General features: G+C 39.7%; 1 protein-coding gene across 1 annotated transcript in view; it reads left to right on the forward strand.

The window, feature by feature from the left end:
- The window catches only part of Gab2 (GRB2 associated binding protein 2), a 170,090-nt gene that overhangs the window by 103,278 nt on the left and 54,641 nt on the right, over positions 1-12,171 (forward strand). The gene's annotated exons all lie outside the window — the stretch shown is intronic.

A 12,171-nucleotide genomic window follows, 5' to 3' on the forward strand; every position in this document is an offset into this window, starting at 1 on the left:
TTTGTCCTCAAAGAAACAGTTCAACTTTATTCATGGACATTATTTGTCTACTCTTTATCCAACTTAGTCCAGGTTTTCCATGGTAGCTTTGCTTAATTCAGTGCTTTAAATACAACCTAAATCAGAGCATTCAAAGCCATGAAAGTGAGGTCCCTCAATGGAATGACCTTTGTTTCTCCAAAATGGAAAGGGTTGGCGACAGCTCATTTGTGGCTTTGTCAATGGGAGAAGTAATTCCACTAATGGATATGGAGTCCTCTGCATAAAGGTTGATGAAAGGTTGACCTGGTCTTTTGGGAATCAATCTCAAAGAACTCAGTTAATGTAATTGCTGATACAAGGCTCTTTGCTTTCCCAGATGTGACCTTCTCCCCCTCACGCACATCAAATTCATCCTGTCCCTTTGTCTTTGATGTGGCAGAAGAAAAGAATGGATAGAATGCACCATAACAAGATTGTCAGAGAGAGATAGCTGTGATTCTCTTCCCCATCATAAATCATAACATAGCCCAACCACTTGCTCAAGTTGGAAATTTTGGAGTCTTTCTTTAGACTTCCTTCTTTTACCTCCCCCATATTAAGTTCATCACCAGCCTTAGTCATTGCATTCTCTGAAATACATCTTGAATGTCTGTGCCCTTTGTCACTGCCCTGGTCCAAGTCACCATTATTTCACGAGCAGTAGTTGATCTGGGCTCCCTTCTCATTTTCCTTCCCCAGTTTGTTCCAACAGCTGTAAGCCAGAGTGATCTTTCAGAAATACAAATATGAAAGCACTTAAGACCATTTTGTCATCATGTTCTTTGAATTAAAGTATGGATTAAAATGTGAAAGTTCCCGCATATCCTTTCTTTTAAATGCCCATTCCCCTGGATAGGGAATGACCAGACATAGTTTAAAATGCTTTTCTGAGCATTTGTAACTCATGTATGTATTTACTACACACACACACACACAAATGTAAATGTGGTTAGGTACATACTTATGTGTATATAAACTTACTGGATATTAAAAATAGTTTCATACCACATTGTTCTCAAGCTTGTTTTTTCAGGTGACAATACATCAATTTATTAATTATGCCTCTGTTGAAGGATATTGTTCTACTTAAGATTAAAGTTTAAACTTCATAAAAATGGCCTGCCTTTTCCTGCCTTTTCCTTTTGTTACATTTCTCTTTGCTTACCATGCTGTAGCCATGACTTCCCATCAGGCTCTTCCATGACCATGCTCTCTTTCTCTTCAGAGCCTTTTCACACACTGTTTCCTCTGACTGGGGTGCTCCCCAGAGTACATGACAGTAGTTACCACATAGTATGTTACTATGTCCTGAGTCCTTCAAACACACACGCATACGTATACACCAAGCATAATTCATGGATGAATTGTGTTTTCCATTTTCTCATACAAGATATGTATATTGCGATACTGAGTAAGTGAAGAAAACAGAAAGTGAGTTAAATAATGAATATAGTCAGAGCATGTGGAAAGGACCCTGAGTTACTCTTGTGTTAACTGGTTCTGGGTTTCAGTATGAGGCCCATGCTTAAAGTTTGTGTTGATTAGATAATGACCTTGATGGCCTTAAATGAGAGAAAAGGTTTACTGAGCTACCTAAAGCCAAGAAGTCTAAGGAGAAAACTTGGCTCAAGGGTTAACTTGATTTAACCCTTTATCAGAAACACATCAGAACCTGTTTTCCCAGACACACACACACACACACACTCTCTCTCTCTCTCTCTCTCTCTCTCTCTCTCTCTCTCTCTCTCTCTCTCTCTCTCTCTCTCACTCTCACTCTGAGACAGAGTCTCACTGTGTAGCACAGGCTGGCCCCAATCTTGCAGTCCTGCTTCAGCCTGGGCTAGGGTGCCTGGCTTCAGGATCCATCTTTGAATTCTACTCTTTGGATTGATTGTCCTTTGACTCCAAAGGACAGTGGCTCCTACAACTTCAGGCCCAAGTCATCACAACCATTTGTACAGTAACAGAAAGCCTAACTTGAATGTAGAACCAAGGTCCTGGAGTTGAATCTTAATAACTCTGAGCTGACTTGGATTGTGTAGCCATCGCTGAACCCATGACTATGGCCTATGGGATGAAATCTGGATTGAGTCTGGCTCAATCCAGGCTCCCATGGTCTGCCCTGCAGCCTGTAGTTGGAGTTGGCTTCACATAAAGAATACAAGCTTTTCCAGGGGATCCTGTGTGTTTGCAGTGTCTGTGTATTACTGTCTCACCCAAGGTAGAGATAGTATTATGCTAATAGGTCAAGTAATGTTTGTTCAGTTTTTCTGTTTTTACTAACAGAAGCAAATAGTTTTTCCTTTTTGTCCCTTTCATATAACTGTCATTGAAGCCATATAGTGCATAGTATTTCAAGTACTGTACTAAATACCAGAGAAGCAAAAGCTCTAACTTTAGTAGGTAATAGTTTTGTTGTAAGATAAATTTCAGTCTTGAGTCCAAGGAACAAATAAGATTCATTTGGAGTTAGAATCTTCATTACTCAGATGAATGAGTCAGGAACAAGTGACTGTGCTGCCTTCTCCAAAGGATTCATATTGACAAGTGGAAATTACTTTGGACTAGGAGCTGAGACCTAGATTCTAGTTCTGCTATTGACATCTGCCAACGCCAGTTAACTGTAAACTTGTTAAATAGTGAACTTTCATGAACCCTGTGGCCAGTGTTTCTCACAGTGTCCTCAACAGTTCATCTGTATTTGCTTCCCTTCAGGCTCTTTCTGGGCCCTCACCCAGACCCCAGCACAAGGAGCTCTGCAACTGTGATATCTGCTAGTTGTTTACTCTTTCAGCCTCATTTTTCTCATCTGTGAAAAGTGGGTCATGTTTACCTTGCAGCACTGATTTGAGGATTCAATGTGATGATGGATAGAAAGCACATGGCATATTGTGGAAGCTCAGGAAATGCTCCTTCTTTGATTCCCTCAGAGTGTAAAGTCCCCATGGTCCAGAGCAGTTGAAGGATTCCTAGAGAAAAGATAGGTAAAGAGCACTTCCTCACTCAGGAAGCGTTCCTCAAGAAATGTGTGACTGCCACATGACTGTCACCACTGGACCCTCTCCATGTTTGCTTTTAACTGCTGTTTTAAGTGTTCATCATGCACTCAGAGGTCCCAGCAAGTCCTGTGTCTCTGAGAAAATCCTGTGATTATTTAGGTGGAATTCTAATATAACACTACCTGGGAGTCTCACTAAGAGAAGTAAGAGTGTGAGTGTGTGTGTGTGTGTGTGTGTGTGTGTGTGAGTGTGTGTGTGTGTGTGATTGGTGACTTTTTAAAAATCAGAGTTTTTAAGATAATGTGTTGCATTTTTACTATACCTGATTAGAAGATTTAATTTATTGTTATCATCCAGTAGCCTCAATTAGTTTCTGATGGATTATAATCCTCCCTTGACAGGACTGTCCTGGTTTATTGGCAGTTTTTGGCTTTACTCTCACCAGAAAGAGGGAAGTTAAGAGGACACACCCATTTTTAGAAGTTATGCAAACCTTCTTCCAAGAAATGTCTTGCTCCTTCTACAACTTTAGCCATGGGACGGGTGAGATTTGTTATCTGGAGAGATTACTTGAGGCCCCGAGAAATCCTTAGTCATCAAAGAAGAGTTCTGTTATCTGTGGTATAATACCCAAGCAGGGCAGAAGGTTTAGGAGTTTTCGAATTATTTTCAGCTGTCTGCCAGGAGGTTCTTTCTAGTTGATAATTGGTTATTCAGAAGAACATATCCTTCTGTTCCACGAATCTGAGTAATCTGATTAAGTGAGGTGTTACCATATTAGATTGTCTTATTGAAAAGTACCCAAGGCTGTCAAGGTTGAAAGAGTCTGTGGTCTCTTGTCCATCTGTTGAGCCTCTCCTTGAGCCCCTGTACAGTCTCCTTCCCGCTTCTATTCCTTTCCTAGGCCAGGGTTCAACAAGCAGTCCTGCACTACCTCTTCTTTCTAAATAGTTTTATTGGAACATAGTCATGCCTGTTTTGCTAGTCTGTGGCTGCTTTCACGCTACTCTAGAATTGAGTTGTTATAACAGACAGTGTGACATTAAAAATCTGAAATATTTACTATCTGTCCCTTTACAGGAAAGCTTGGGTCCCCTAGGCTAACTATCTCCTTTTCAAGCTCTCCAATGCTGAGCACTCTAGTTTCCAGGGACTTGCTTGGAGGCCCTGAGAAAATCCTTAGTCATCAAAGAAGAATTTTGTTATCTTTGATGTAACACCTAAGGCAGGGTAGAAGATTCTGGAGTTTTAGAAATATTTCCAACTGTCAAGGCTAAAACTAAGTCTTTAGCAACTCCTTTCTAAAAAAAAAAAAAAATCAATCTGCTTTTCCATAGCGTTCCTGTGCTTATGCTTGTCTAGGTATATCTCATCATGACTCCAGTCAGAGTATCACTGAGTGCCTGTCTGATAGGATTCCAAGTCCCTTCACCACTACCAGAACAGAACAGAATGCTTCCAGTATGATCTGGCCATTGTAAGGCCAAATTGGGAGCAACTTTAGTTTTCTAGGTGCCAAGAGCAATAGGAGGAAGTCATGGCCTTGTTCTGCACCCTTGGAGACCTCTGGACCTAACCCAAAGGACTGAGAAGGTTCATGTGACACACAGTCTCTGCTCAACAGCTAGGAGTGGTGCAATTTCCAGGTCGTATTTACCCACATTCGTGTCTCTGTGGTCTGAATGATTGTGAAATGTTTTGTTTTCTGACTGGATTTTTATACATAAGGAACAGTCACTTCGATTTCATCAGAGAAAGTGGTGGTGTACCCTTGATTCTAGTCACAAATGCTAACTTTGTTGTCATTTTCTTGACAGTAGCCCCTGTGCCATTTACATCTTGTCTTTTCCTCTGTCTCCATTGTTACTATTCTCCCTTAGAGTGCCATCTTGTCTCGCTATTGTAAACTGTTGCAACAGCTTCCTAAATAGTTTTCTTATCTCTTACTTTTCTTTCTCTAGTTTGTCTTTCTCTCTGCTAGTGCAGCACCATTTAACATTTCTCTGCTGATCTGTACTGTTCAATGGTTCCCATTCCCAGTAAAAAAGAGATGAGACTTCTTAGGGTGACACTCAGGGCTTTCCAGCACCTCCTAACTCTTCCTTTCCTCCTTGACACATTCAGAAGAGACTATTACCTTCTTTTCTTATGCTTTAGTCTTTCTCTAAAAAGAAATAAAAAACAAAGCCCTGTTCTCTTTTCTTTCAAAATCCATATATCAAACCCTACTTTTTTTCATTGCTCATACTCATTCGTTTCTCCCTTTCTTTATCTCTCTCCTCTCCTTGCCCCTTTCCTTCCCTGCCTGCCTCTGTCCCTAAAAGTCTTGAGTGCTTGCTTCAGTGATCTAATATCATATTATATCTCTTTTTATGGTACTTATAAAACTGTTCCTTAGTTTAAGAATATGTATTAGTGTCTTATCTTCCTGCAACTGTGTAAGTATTATAAGGTACTTGAACAGATGTGTGTCTTCTGTCTTTTCTTAATACCCCAAAGCATACAGCAGAATCTGTGCTTATTTTACTGAATACTATGAGAAAACAAAGATTTCCGCTTTTTTTTTTTTTCTTGAATGTCTTATAGATTTACATTTTAAGTCCATGGTTCATCTTTTGTGGCTGTTTTTGTTTGCTTGTTTGTTTATTTTTGAGACAAGTTCTCACTGTGTTGCCCGGGCTGGCCTAGAACTCTCAATCCTCCCACCTTAGCCTCTTGAGTTGTTGGGATTACAGGCTGTGCCACCACACATGGACCGGATGGTTTATCTTGAGTTCATTTTTGTATATTGTGTGAGAGTGTGAGACTTGATTGAGATCTTTCCTATGGATGTCCAGTTGCTTCAGCAGCATTTGTTGAAAAGGCTATCTTTCCTCCATTGAACTGCTTTTGTACCTTTGTCAAAAACAATTGGGCATTTGGTATGGGTCTAATTCTGGGATCTGTGTTCTGTTCACTGTTCTGTGTGCCTGTATCTCTCTACCAATTCTATAGTCTTGATTATTGTAGCCATATAATAATGTCTTATATTGAGTCCTCTCATTTTATTCTTTCTCAAAATTCTTTCAGCTGTTGTTTCTCTTTGTCTTTCCATATACATTTTAGAATAATCTGATCTACATGTACAAAAATCCTTGCTGGGATTTTGATAAGAATCTGTTAAATCTATATATCAATTTGGGGAGATGGATGATGTTGAGTCCTCCAGTCAGTGAACATGGTATTCTCTATTCAGAACTTCTTTGATTTATTTTACCATCATTGTGTGATTTTCAGCATATATGCCAAGTACATGTTTTGTTAGATTTGCACCTTTTTCTTCTTAAAAAAGTGATTATAAATGCCATTGTATTTTTTGCTTTTCTCTTTCCTTCCTTCCTGCCCTCTTTCTTCCTCTCTCCCTTTTTCCCTCTCTGCTCCTTGCTCCTTCTCAACACACACCCCACCCTTATGCTGGGGATTGAACCCAGGACCTCATGAATGCTAGGCATTCACTCTACCACTAAACTATATCCTCACCCCAGTGTATTTTTTTATTTTTCTATGCCCACAAGTTCAGTACTAGTATTTAGAAGTAAATTGATTTTTTTGTGTGTATTTATCTTGTATCCTGTCTTTCAAGTCTAAGGAGGTTTTATTGATGGAGGTTTTATTGGTGGTGGTAGTAGTGGCAGTGGTGGTGGTGGTGGTGGTAGTGGTGGCGATGGTGGTGGTGGCAGTCAGGGTTTTTTTTTATTTGTTTTGCGGATTTCTTGGGATTTTCTGTGTAGACAGAAATGTCTCAGGATTTCATCTGAAAATAGGGAGTTTTTTTCCTTCATTCCCAATCTGTATGCTTTTTATATCTGTTTCTTGCCTGACAAGAACTTCCAGCACTATGTTGGATAAGTGATAAGAGTAAACAATTCTCTCCTTGTTCCTGATCTTATCAGTCTTTAAGAACTAAGTATTACATTAGCCGTTGGTCTTTTGTTAATACTCATTATCAAGTTGAAGAAGTTCCCATCTATTCTTACTTTTCTGAGAGTTTTTATCATGAATGAGTGTTGAATTTTGTCACATGTTCTCTTCTGCAATGATAGGACCAAGTGTTTTTTTTTATATTTAGCCTATTAATATGATGGATTTCATTGATTGGTTTCAAATATTGAATCAGTCTTACCTCTTTGAAATCAACCCCACTTTATGTGTGGTTTTATAGGTTGCTGAATTTACACCTTATATTTAAATTCATAATCCATGTTAATTTTTGTGAAAGATTTTATATAGATGAGAACTGTACTAAAAAAGCTTTCTCTTTAACAGCATATTCAGGATTCATGTTTCCATATTTTCCTTGTATTATATGTCAGTAATCTAATCATTATTTTTCATTTCTATTGCTCCCAGACCCTTCATAAATATTATTACATGGTTACTGCACTTACCCGAATGAAAGGAATGTATGTTAAACAACTCATCATGGAGAATCCACTGCATACCTTTATCTTCTTTCTTTTTTGTAATCCTCTTGCAGTCCTCCTTTCATTCTTCTACTCTGAAAGCTTACTTTTATTTTTAAATTGCATTTATTAGTTTGAATAAATTAATATATTCATTGAGTGAAAAACTACTCAACAGATCTTTACTGAGTTCCTTTATGTTTGTTAAAACACTCTACCAGGTGGCTACTGGCCAAACAGGATCCTAACCCTAAGATGCTCAGAGCTTAAAGGGGAGAAAGGCATAAGCAACTGAAATGCCAATTTTAAGGGAAGAAATTCTAAGGTAGGGAAAGTGCAGATATTAAAGGAAGGGAAGAAGGAGCACAGCTCTACCTGGGAGGATTAGTGAAGCTCTTCCAGAAGAGACACTTGAGCTGGCATTGAGAGGCATAGGAATTCTCCATATGGATGAGGTAAGGTGAAAGGCATTTTAGGAAAAGCCATGGCTTGCACAAAGACATGAAATTATGAAATTATGTGGTACTTTTAGACAATAATAAGTAATTTGTGTGTACCTATGAGTTCTGTGAGACCAGGAATTTATGCTCTATCCACAACATAAATGCCTGGAGAATAGTCAGCACTAAATAAGTGTTTGTTGAATGATTAGACGTTAGGATGCAAGGAAACAGGGGAGGAACAGAAGGAGGGAAGAAACATAAATGGGTATAGCAAGGTGAAAAGGACTCTGAATAAAGCGCTTTATTTACAGAGTAGCTGGCAAGAGATGAGTTAAAAATATCTGTATTATGTTCTAAAAAATGGCACACCATGAAAAAGTACATAAAAAGTTTGATGGTTCAGAAGAAGTGGAGGTCCATGTCAGCTGAGGCAACCAGAGAAGCCCTCATTAGGACTAGACACTTTGGGTTGCTTACACTTGGATCAAAATGGTTTTTATGTTTTGTTTTGTTTTTAACGTGTGGAATTGGAGAGGAGTTGTGGCAGAAGAGGAATGTGAATTTGGGACTAGACTAGGCATCTTTGTCTGCTTTTGTAAATTTGTCAGCATTTTGTAGTTAGTCATTTATCTGCCTGAACTACTTAGAAGCAGAACCTGAAGGCTCTGGTGTTACTTGTAGCATACATCATTTTCTTCCTCATGAGAGTGTCTGTGTGTGTTTATGCCTACTACCTGCATGTCAATGATTTGGGGACCTCTCTTTTCAAAAGAAGTAAGAACTAAAGATGACGCATCAAGTGAAACACCAGTTGAATTATTAACACTACCTTTTAAAAATGTACTGTGGTGCCCACACACTGTGTATGTACTAGTAGCATGCTCACAGACTTCATGTCTCTGCTTGTACCTAAGCATGCACACACACAAGCACACACAATTCTGCAAGCAGTGGTCAAGTCATTAGGTGATTATAAATAAATGCTACTTATTTTTATTTCCCTCAATTCTACTGTGTCTGTCTATATCAATTTTCATTTTTATCTAAGGCTTATTAGGTACCAACAATGTTCCTCTTGACCTACTAAGAGCTGCAAGGACTTCATGTAAGAAAATGATTAATGTAAATATTTATTGATCACCAGCTGTGTGATACACAATATTCTAAGCACCGAGGAGTTAAAAAAAAAAAATCCCTGTGCTGGTGGAGTTTACATTCCTGGAGGTAGATACAAATAATCATTAAAAATGATATTTTAGGGCTGGCAGAATTACAAAAAAAAAAAAAAAGCAAACTATTTAGCTGGGCCCTGGTGCCTATAATCCTAACTACTTGGGAGGCTGAGATTGACAGATCATGGTTTGAGGCCAGCAAAAAAAACTTTGGGAGACCCCCATCTCAACCAATAGCTGGGTGTAGTGGGGCACATCTGTCATGCCAAGCTATGCAGGAGTCTGAGATCTGGAAAATCATAGTTTCAGGCCAGCCAGGGCAAAAAAAATTTGCAAGACCCCATCTCAGTGGAAAAAGGCTGGATGTGGTGCTGCATACCTGTCATCCCAGTCATGGTAAGAAGCAGTCCAGGCCTGCCTGGACAAGAAGCAAGATCCTATTTCCAAAGCAGCCAAAGCAGAAGAGCTGGAGGAGTGACTTCAGGTGGCAGAGCACCTGTCTTGCAATCATAAGTCCCTGAGTTCAAACCCCAACCAATAACACCAAAAACAAGATAAAAAAAAAATGGTGTTTTAGGTGGTATAAGTGCTAGTGAAGTCAATTTTAAAAATGGGAAGGAGAAAAGAGAATGTGATTATTGGAGGGTCAGGAACAATCTCTCCAATGTAACGTTTTGATAAATATTTGAAAAAAGAATGAGAATATAAGGGGGAGGAGTGTTCCAGGAAGAGAGAACAACTAGAATAAAGACCCTTAATCAGGAGTGTGTCTGGCAGTGTTTAAGGCCATTGTGGCTAGAACAGAATGGACAAGGTGGAGAGAAGCAGGAGATGATGGAGTCAGATGAAACAGGTCCAGGCCTACCAGCCTGTATTAGTTGGCTTTTTGTTACTATAGCAAATGCATGGTTTATTTAAAAAAAAAATTGGAATGGGGTATAGCTCTCAGTGGTGGAGCATTAATCCTGGGCTTGAGCTCCAGCATCACCAAAAAAAAAGATTCACAGGAGCAGTGCATCATAGCAGGGAGCTCGTGGTGGAGCAAGATGATCACATTTTGCAAAGAGAGAGAAAAAAAGAATAGGGCCCCACACCCCCCTTTGAGGGTGTGCCCCCAATGACCTAACCTCCCACTCAACCCCACTCCCCCCCCCCGCCCAGCCCCCGTACTGCGGTTTGAACTCAGGGTCTTATGCTTGCTAGGCAGGCACTCTCCCACTTGAGCCACTCCACCAGCCCTCCCTTCCAGTAGCACCCCAGGCTGAGACAAAGTCTTTAACACACGGGCCTTTTGGGAACATTTCAGATCTGAACTGTAACACAGGCTTATAGGCCAGGGTAAAAACATTGACTTTTACTCTGGGTGGATGGACAGCCATTGGAGATTTCGTACAGAGAAGTAGTGGTTCTCATTTACATCCTGCCTTCTGACGTCTGAGTTGAGGATAGATTGCTAGATGGAAGGGTAGAAGTAAGAAAGCTATAAAATAGTAGATGAGATCAAGTGAAGAACAATGGAGGAGGAGAGAAGTGGCTGATTTATGGATATATTTTGAACCGTTTGAACTGACTGGATTTTCTGATAATTGAAAGTGAATGGAGTAAGAAAGAAAAGAGGCAACTATGACATCAAGATTTTTGGTCTGAGCAGCTAGAAGGCTGGTGTTTTTGGGTTTTTTGTGGTACTGGGGCTTGAACCCAGGGCTTTCACCTTGAGCCACTCCCTCAGCCCAATTTTTTGTGATAGGGTTTTTCAAGATACTTGCCTAAGCTGGCTTCAAACTTTGATCCTTCTCCCTGCCTCCTGAGTAGCTAAGATTACAGGTGTTAGCTACTGGTGCCTGGCCAAGGCTGGTATTAGCATAAGCAAGACAGGAAAGATTGCAGGAGGAATAGGCTTGCAGGATATCAGAAGCTCACTTTTTAACACATTAGTTTTGAGATGCCTATTTATGAAGAGATGAATATAAGATTCAAGTTCATTCAGCAGATGGCCTTGGACTGGAGATGCAAATTTGTGAATTGTAGTAATTAGATGGCTTTTTAAACTGTGAAACTAGATAAAACAACTTGGGAGTGGGTGAAAAAGAGAGAGTCTGAGAACTGAGCATTGGAACATTCCAAATTCTGAAGATCAGGGAGAAAGACAGCACTGGAGTTCAAAAAAGTAAGACTGAAGAGATGGAGAATAGAGAGTATATACAGAAGCCAAGGGAAGAAAGTGTTTCAAGGAGGAAAAATAATAACTTGAGTAGGGCTCAAGAGTTGATTTAGCAGCAATGACGTTTTTGAGACCTTTAGTGAGCTACTTCAGTGTAGCTACTTCACTGCTACTGTGCAGTGGAGGGAACAGCCTTATTAGAGAGCTTTCAAATAGGAGAGGAAACAAAAGTAAGAAGTGCTATGGAAACTCCTTGAAGTTTAACTGTAAAGAGGAGTGGGAAAATCGAGTCATACTTGGACAGGAATGTAGGACAAGAAAACCTTTAATTTTCCTAAGATGGGACATTGGTATCTTGATGGGAATGATCGTAGTAGGGCGGAAAGATGTAACTGTTCTGGAGAAGGGGCAGTTGTTGAAGTAATGTCCCTATGTAGGCTATGAGCAAGAAGTCTGGCCACAGGTTAGGTGAAATGTCTGTGCTTTCTAAGTATCAGAACATGGCTGTTGTTGGTAAATGTGGTAATGGAGCATGTATGAATTCTCTTGATTCTAAATTCTTATAAAATAAAAAAGGAGTGGACTTTAAAGGTTTAAAGAAAAAGAATTTCAGAGGTTGTTGCCAAAGAGCAGCAGAAAGTCCTGGACTAGATAAATGTGGTAGGATTGTTGGGTAGTCTGGGGGCCCACTGGAAGGTAAAAGTAAAACCAGTCAGCATGACTGTATGATTTTCTCCCATCTTGTATCACTTAGAACAAATAGCATATTCAGAGCATTAGACGTAGCTAGAGGTTATGGTTTTGCCAGGTAAATAAAAGGAATGGAAAAAGAAGCAAGGAAATGATTGTAATGATGGATCACAGAAACAGAGTTGGATAAGGAAGGAAATGAAGCCAGAGATAAAAGGTGAGAGTGAAAAGCTGGTAGGATTA

The sequence above is a fragment of the Castor canadensis genome, chromosome 1 (genome assembly GCF_047511655.1).
Source record: "Castor canadensis chromosome 1, mCasCan1.hap1v2, whole genome shotgun sequence".
Taxonomy (NCBI): Eukaryota; Metazoa; Chordata; class Mammalia; order Rodentia; family Castoridae; genus Castor; species Castor canadensis.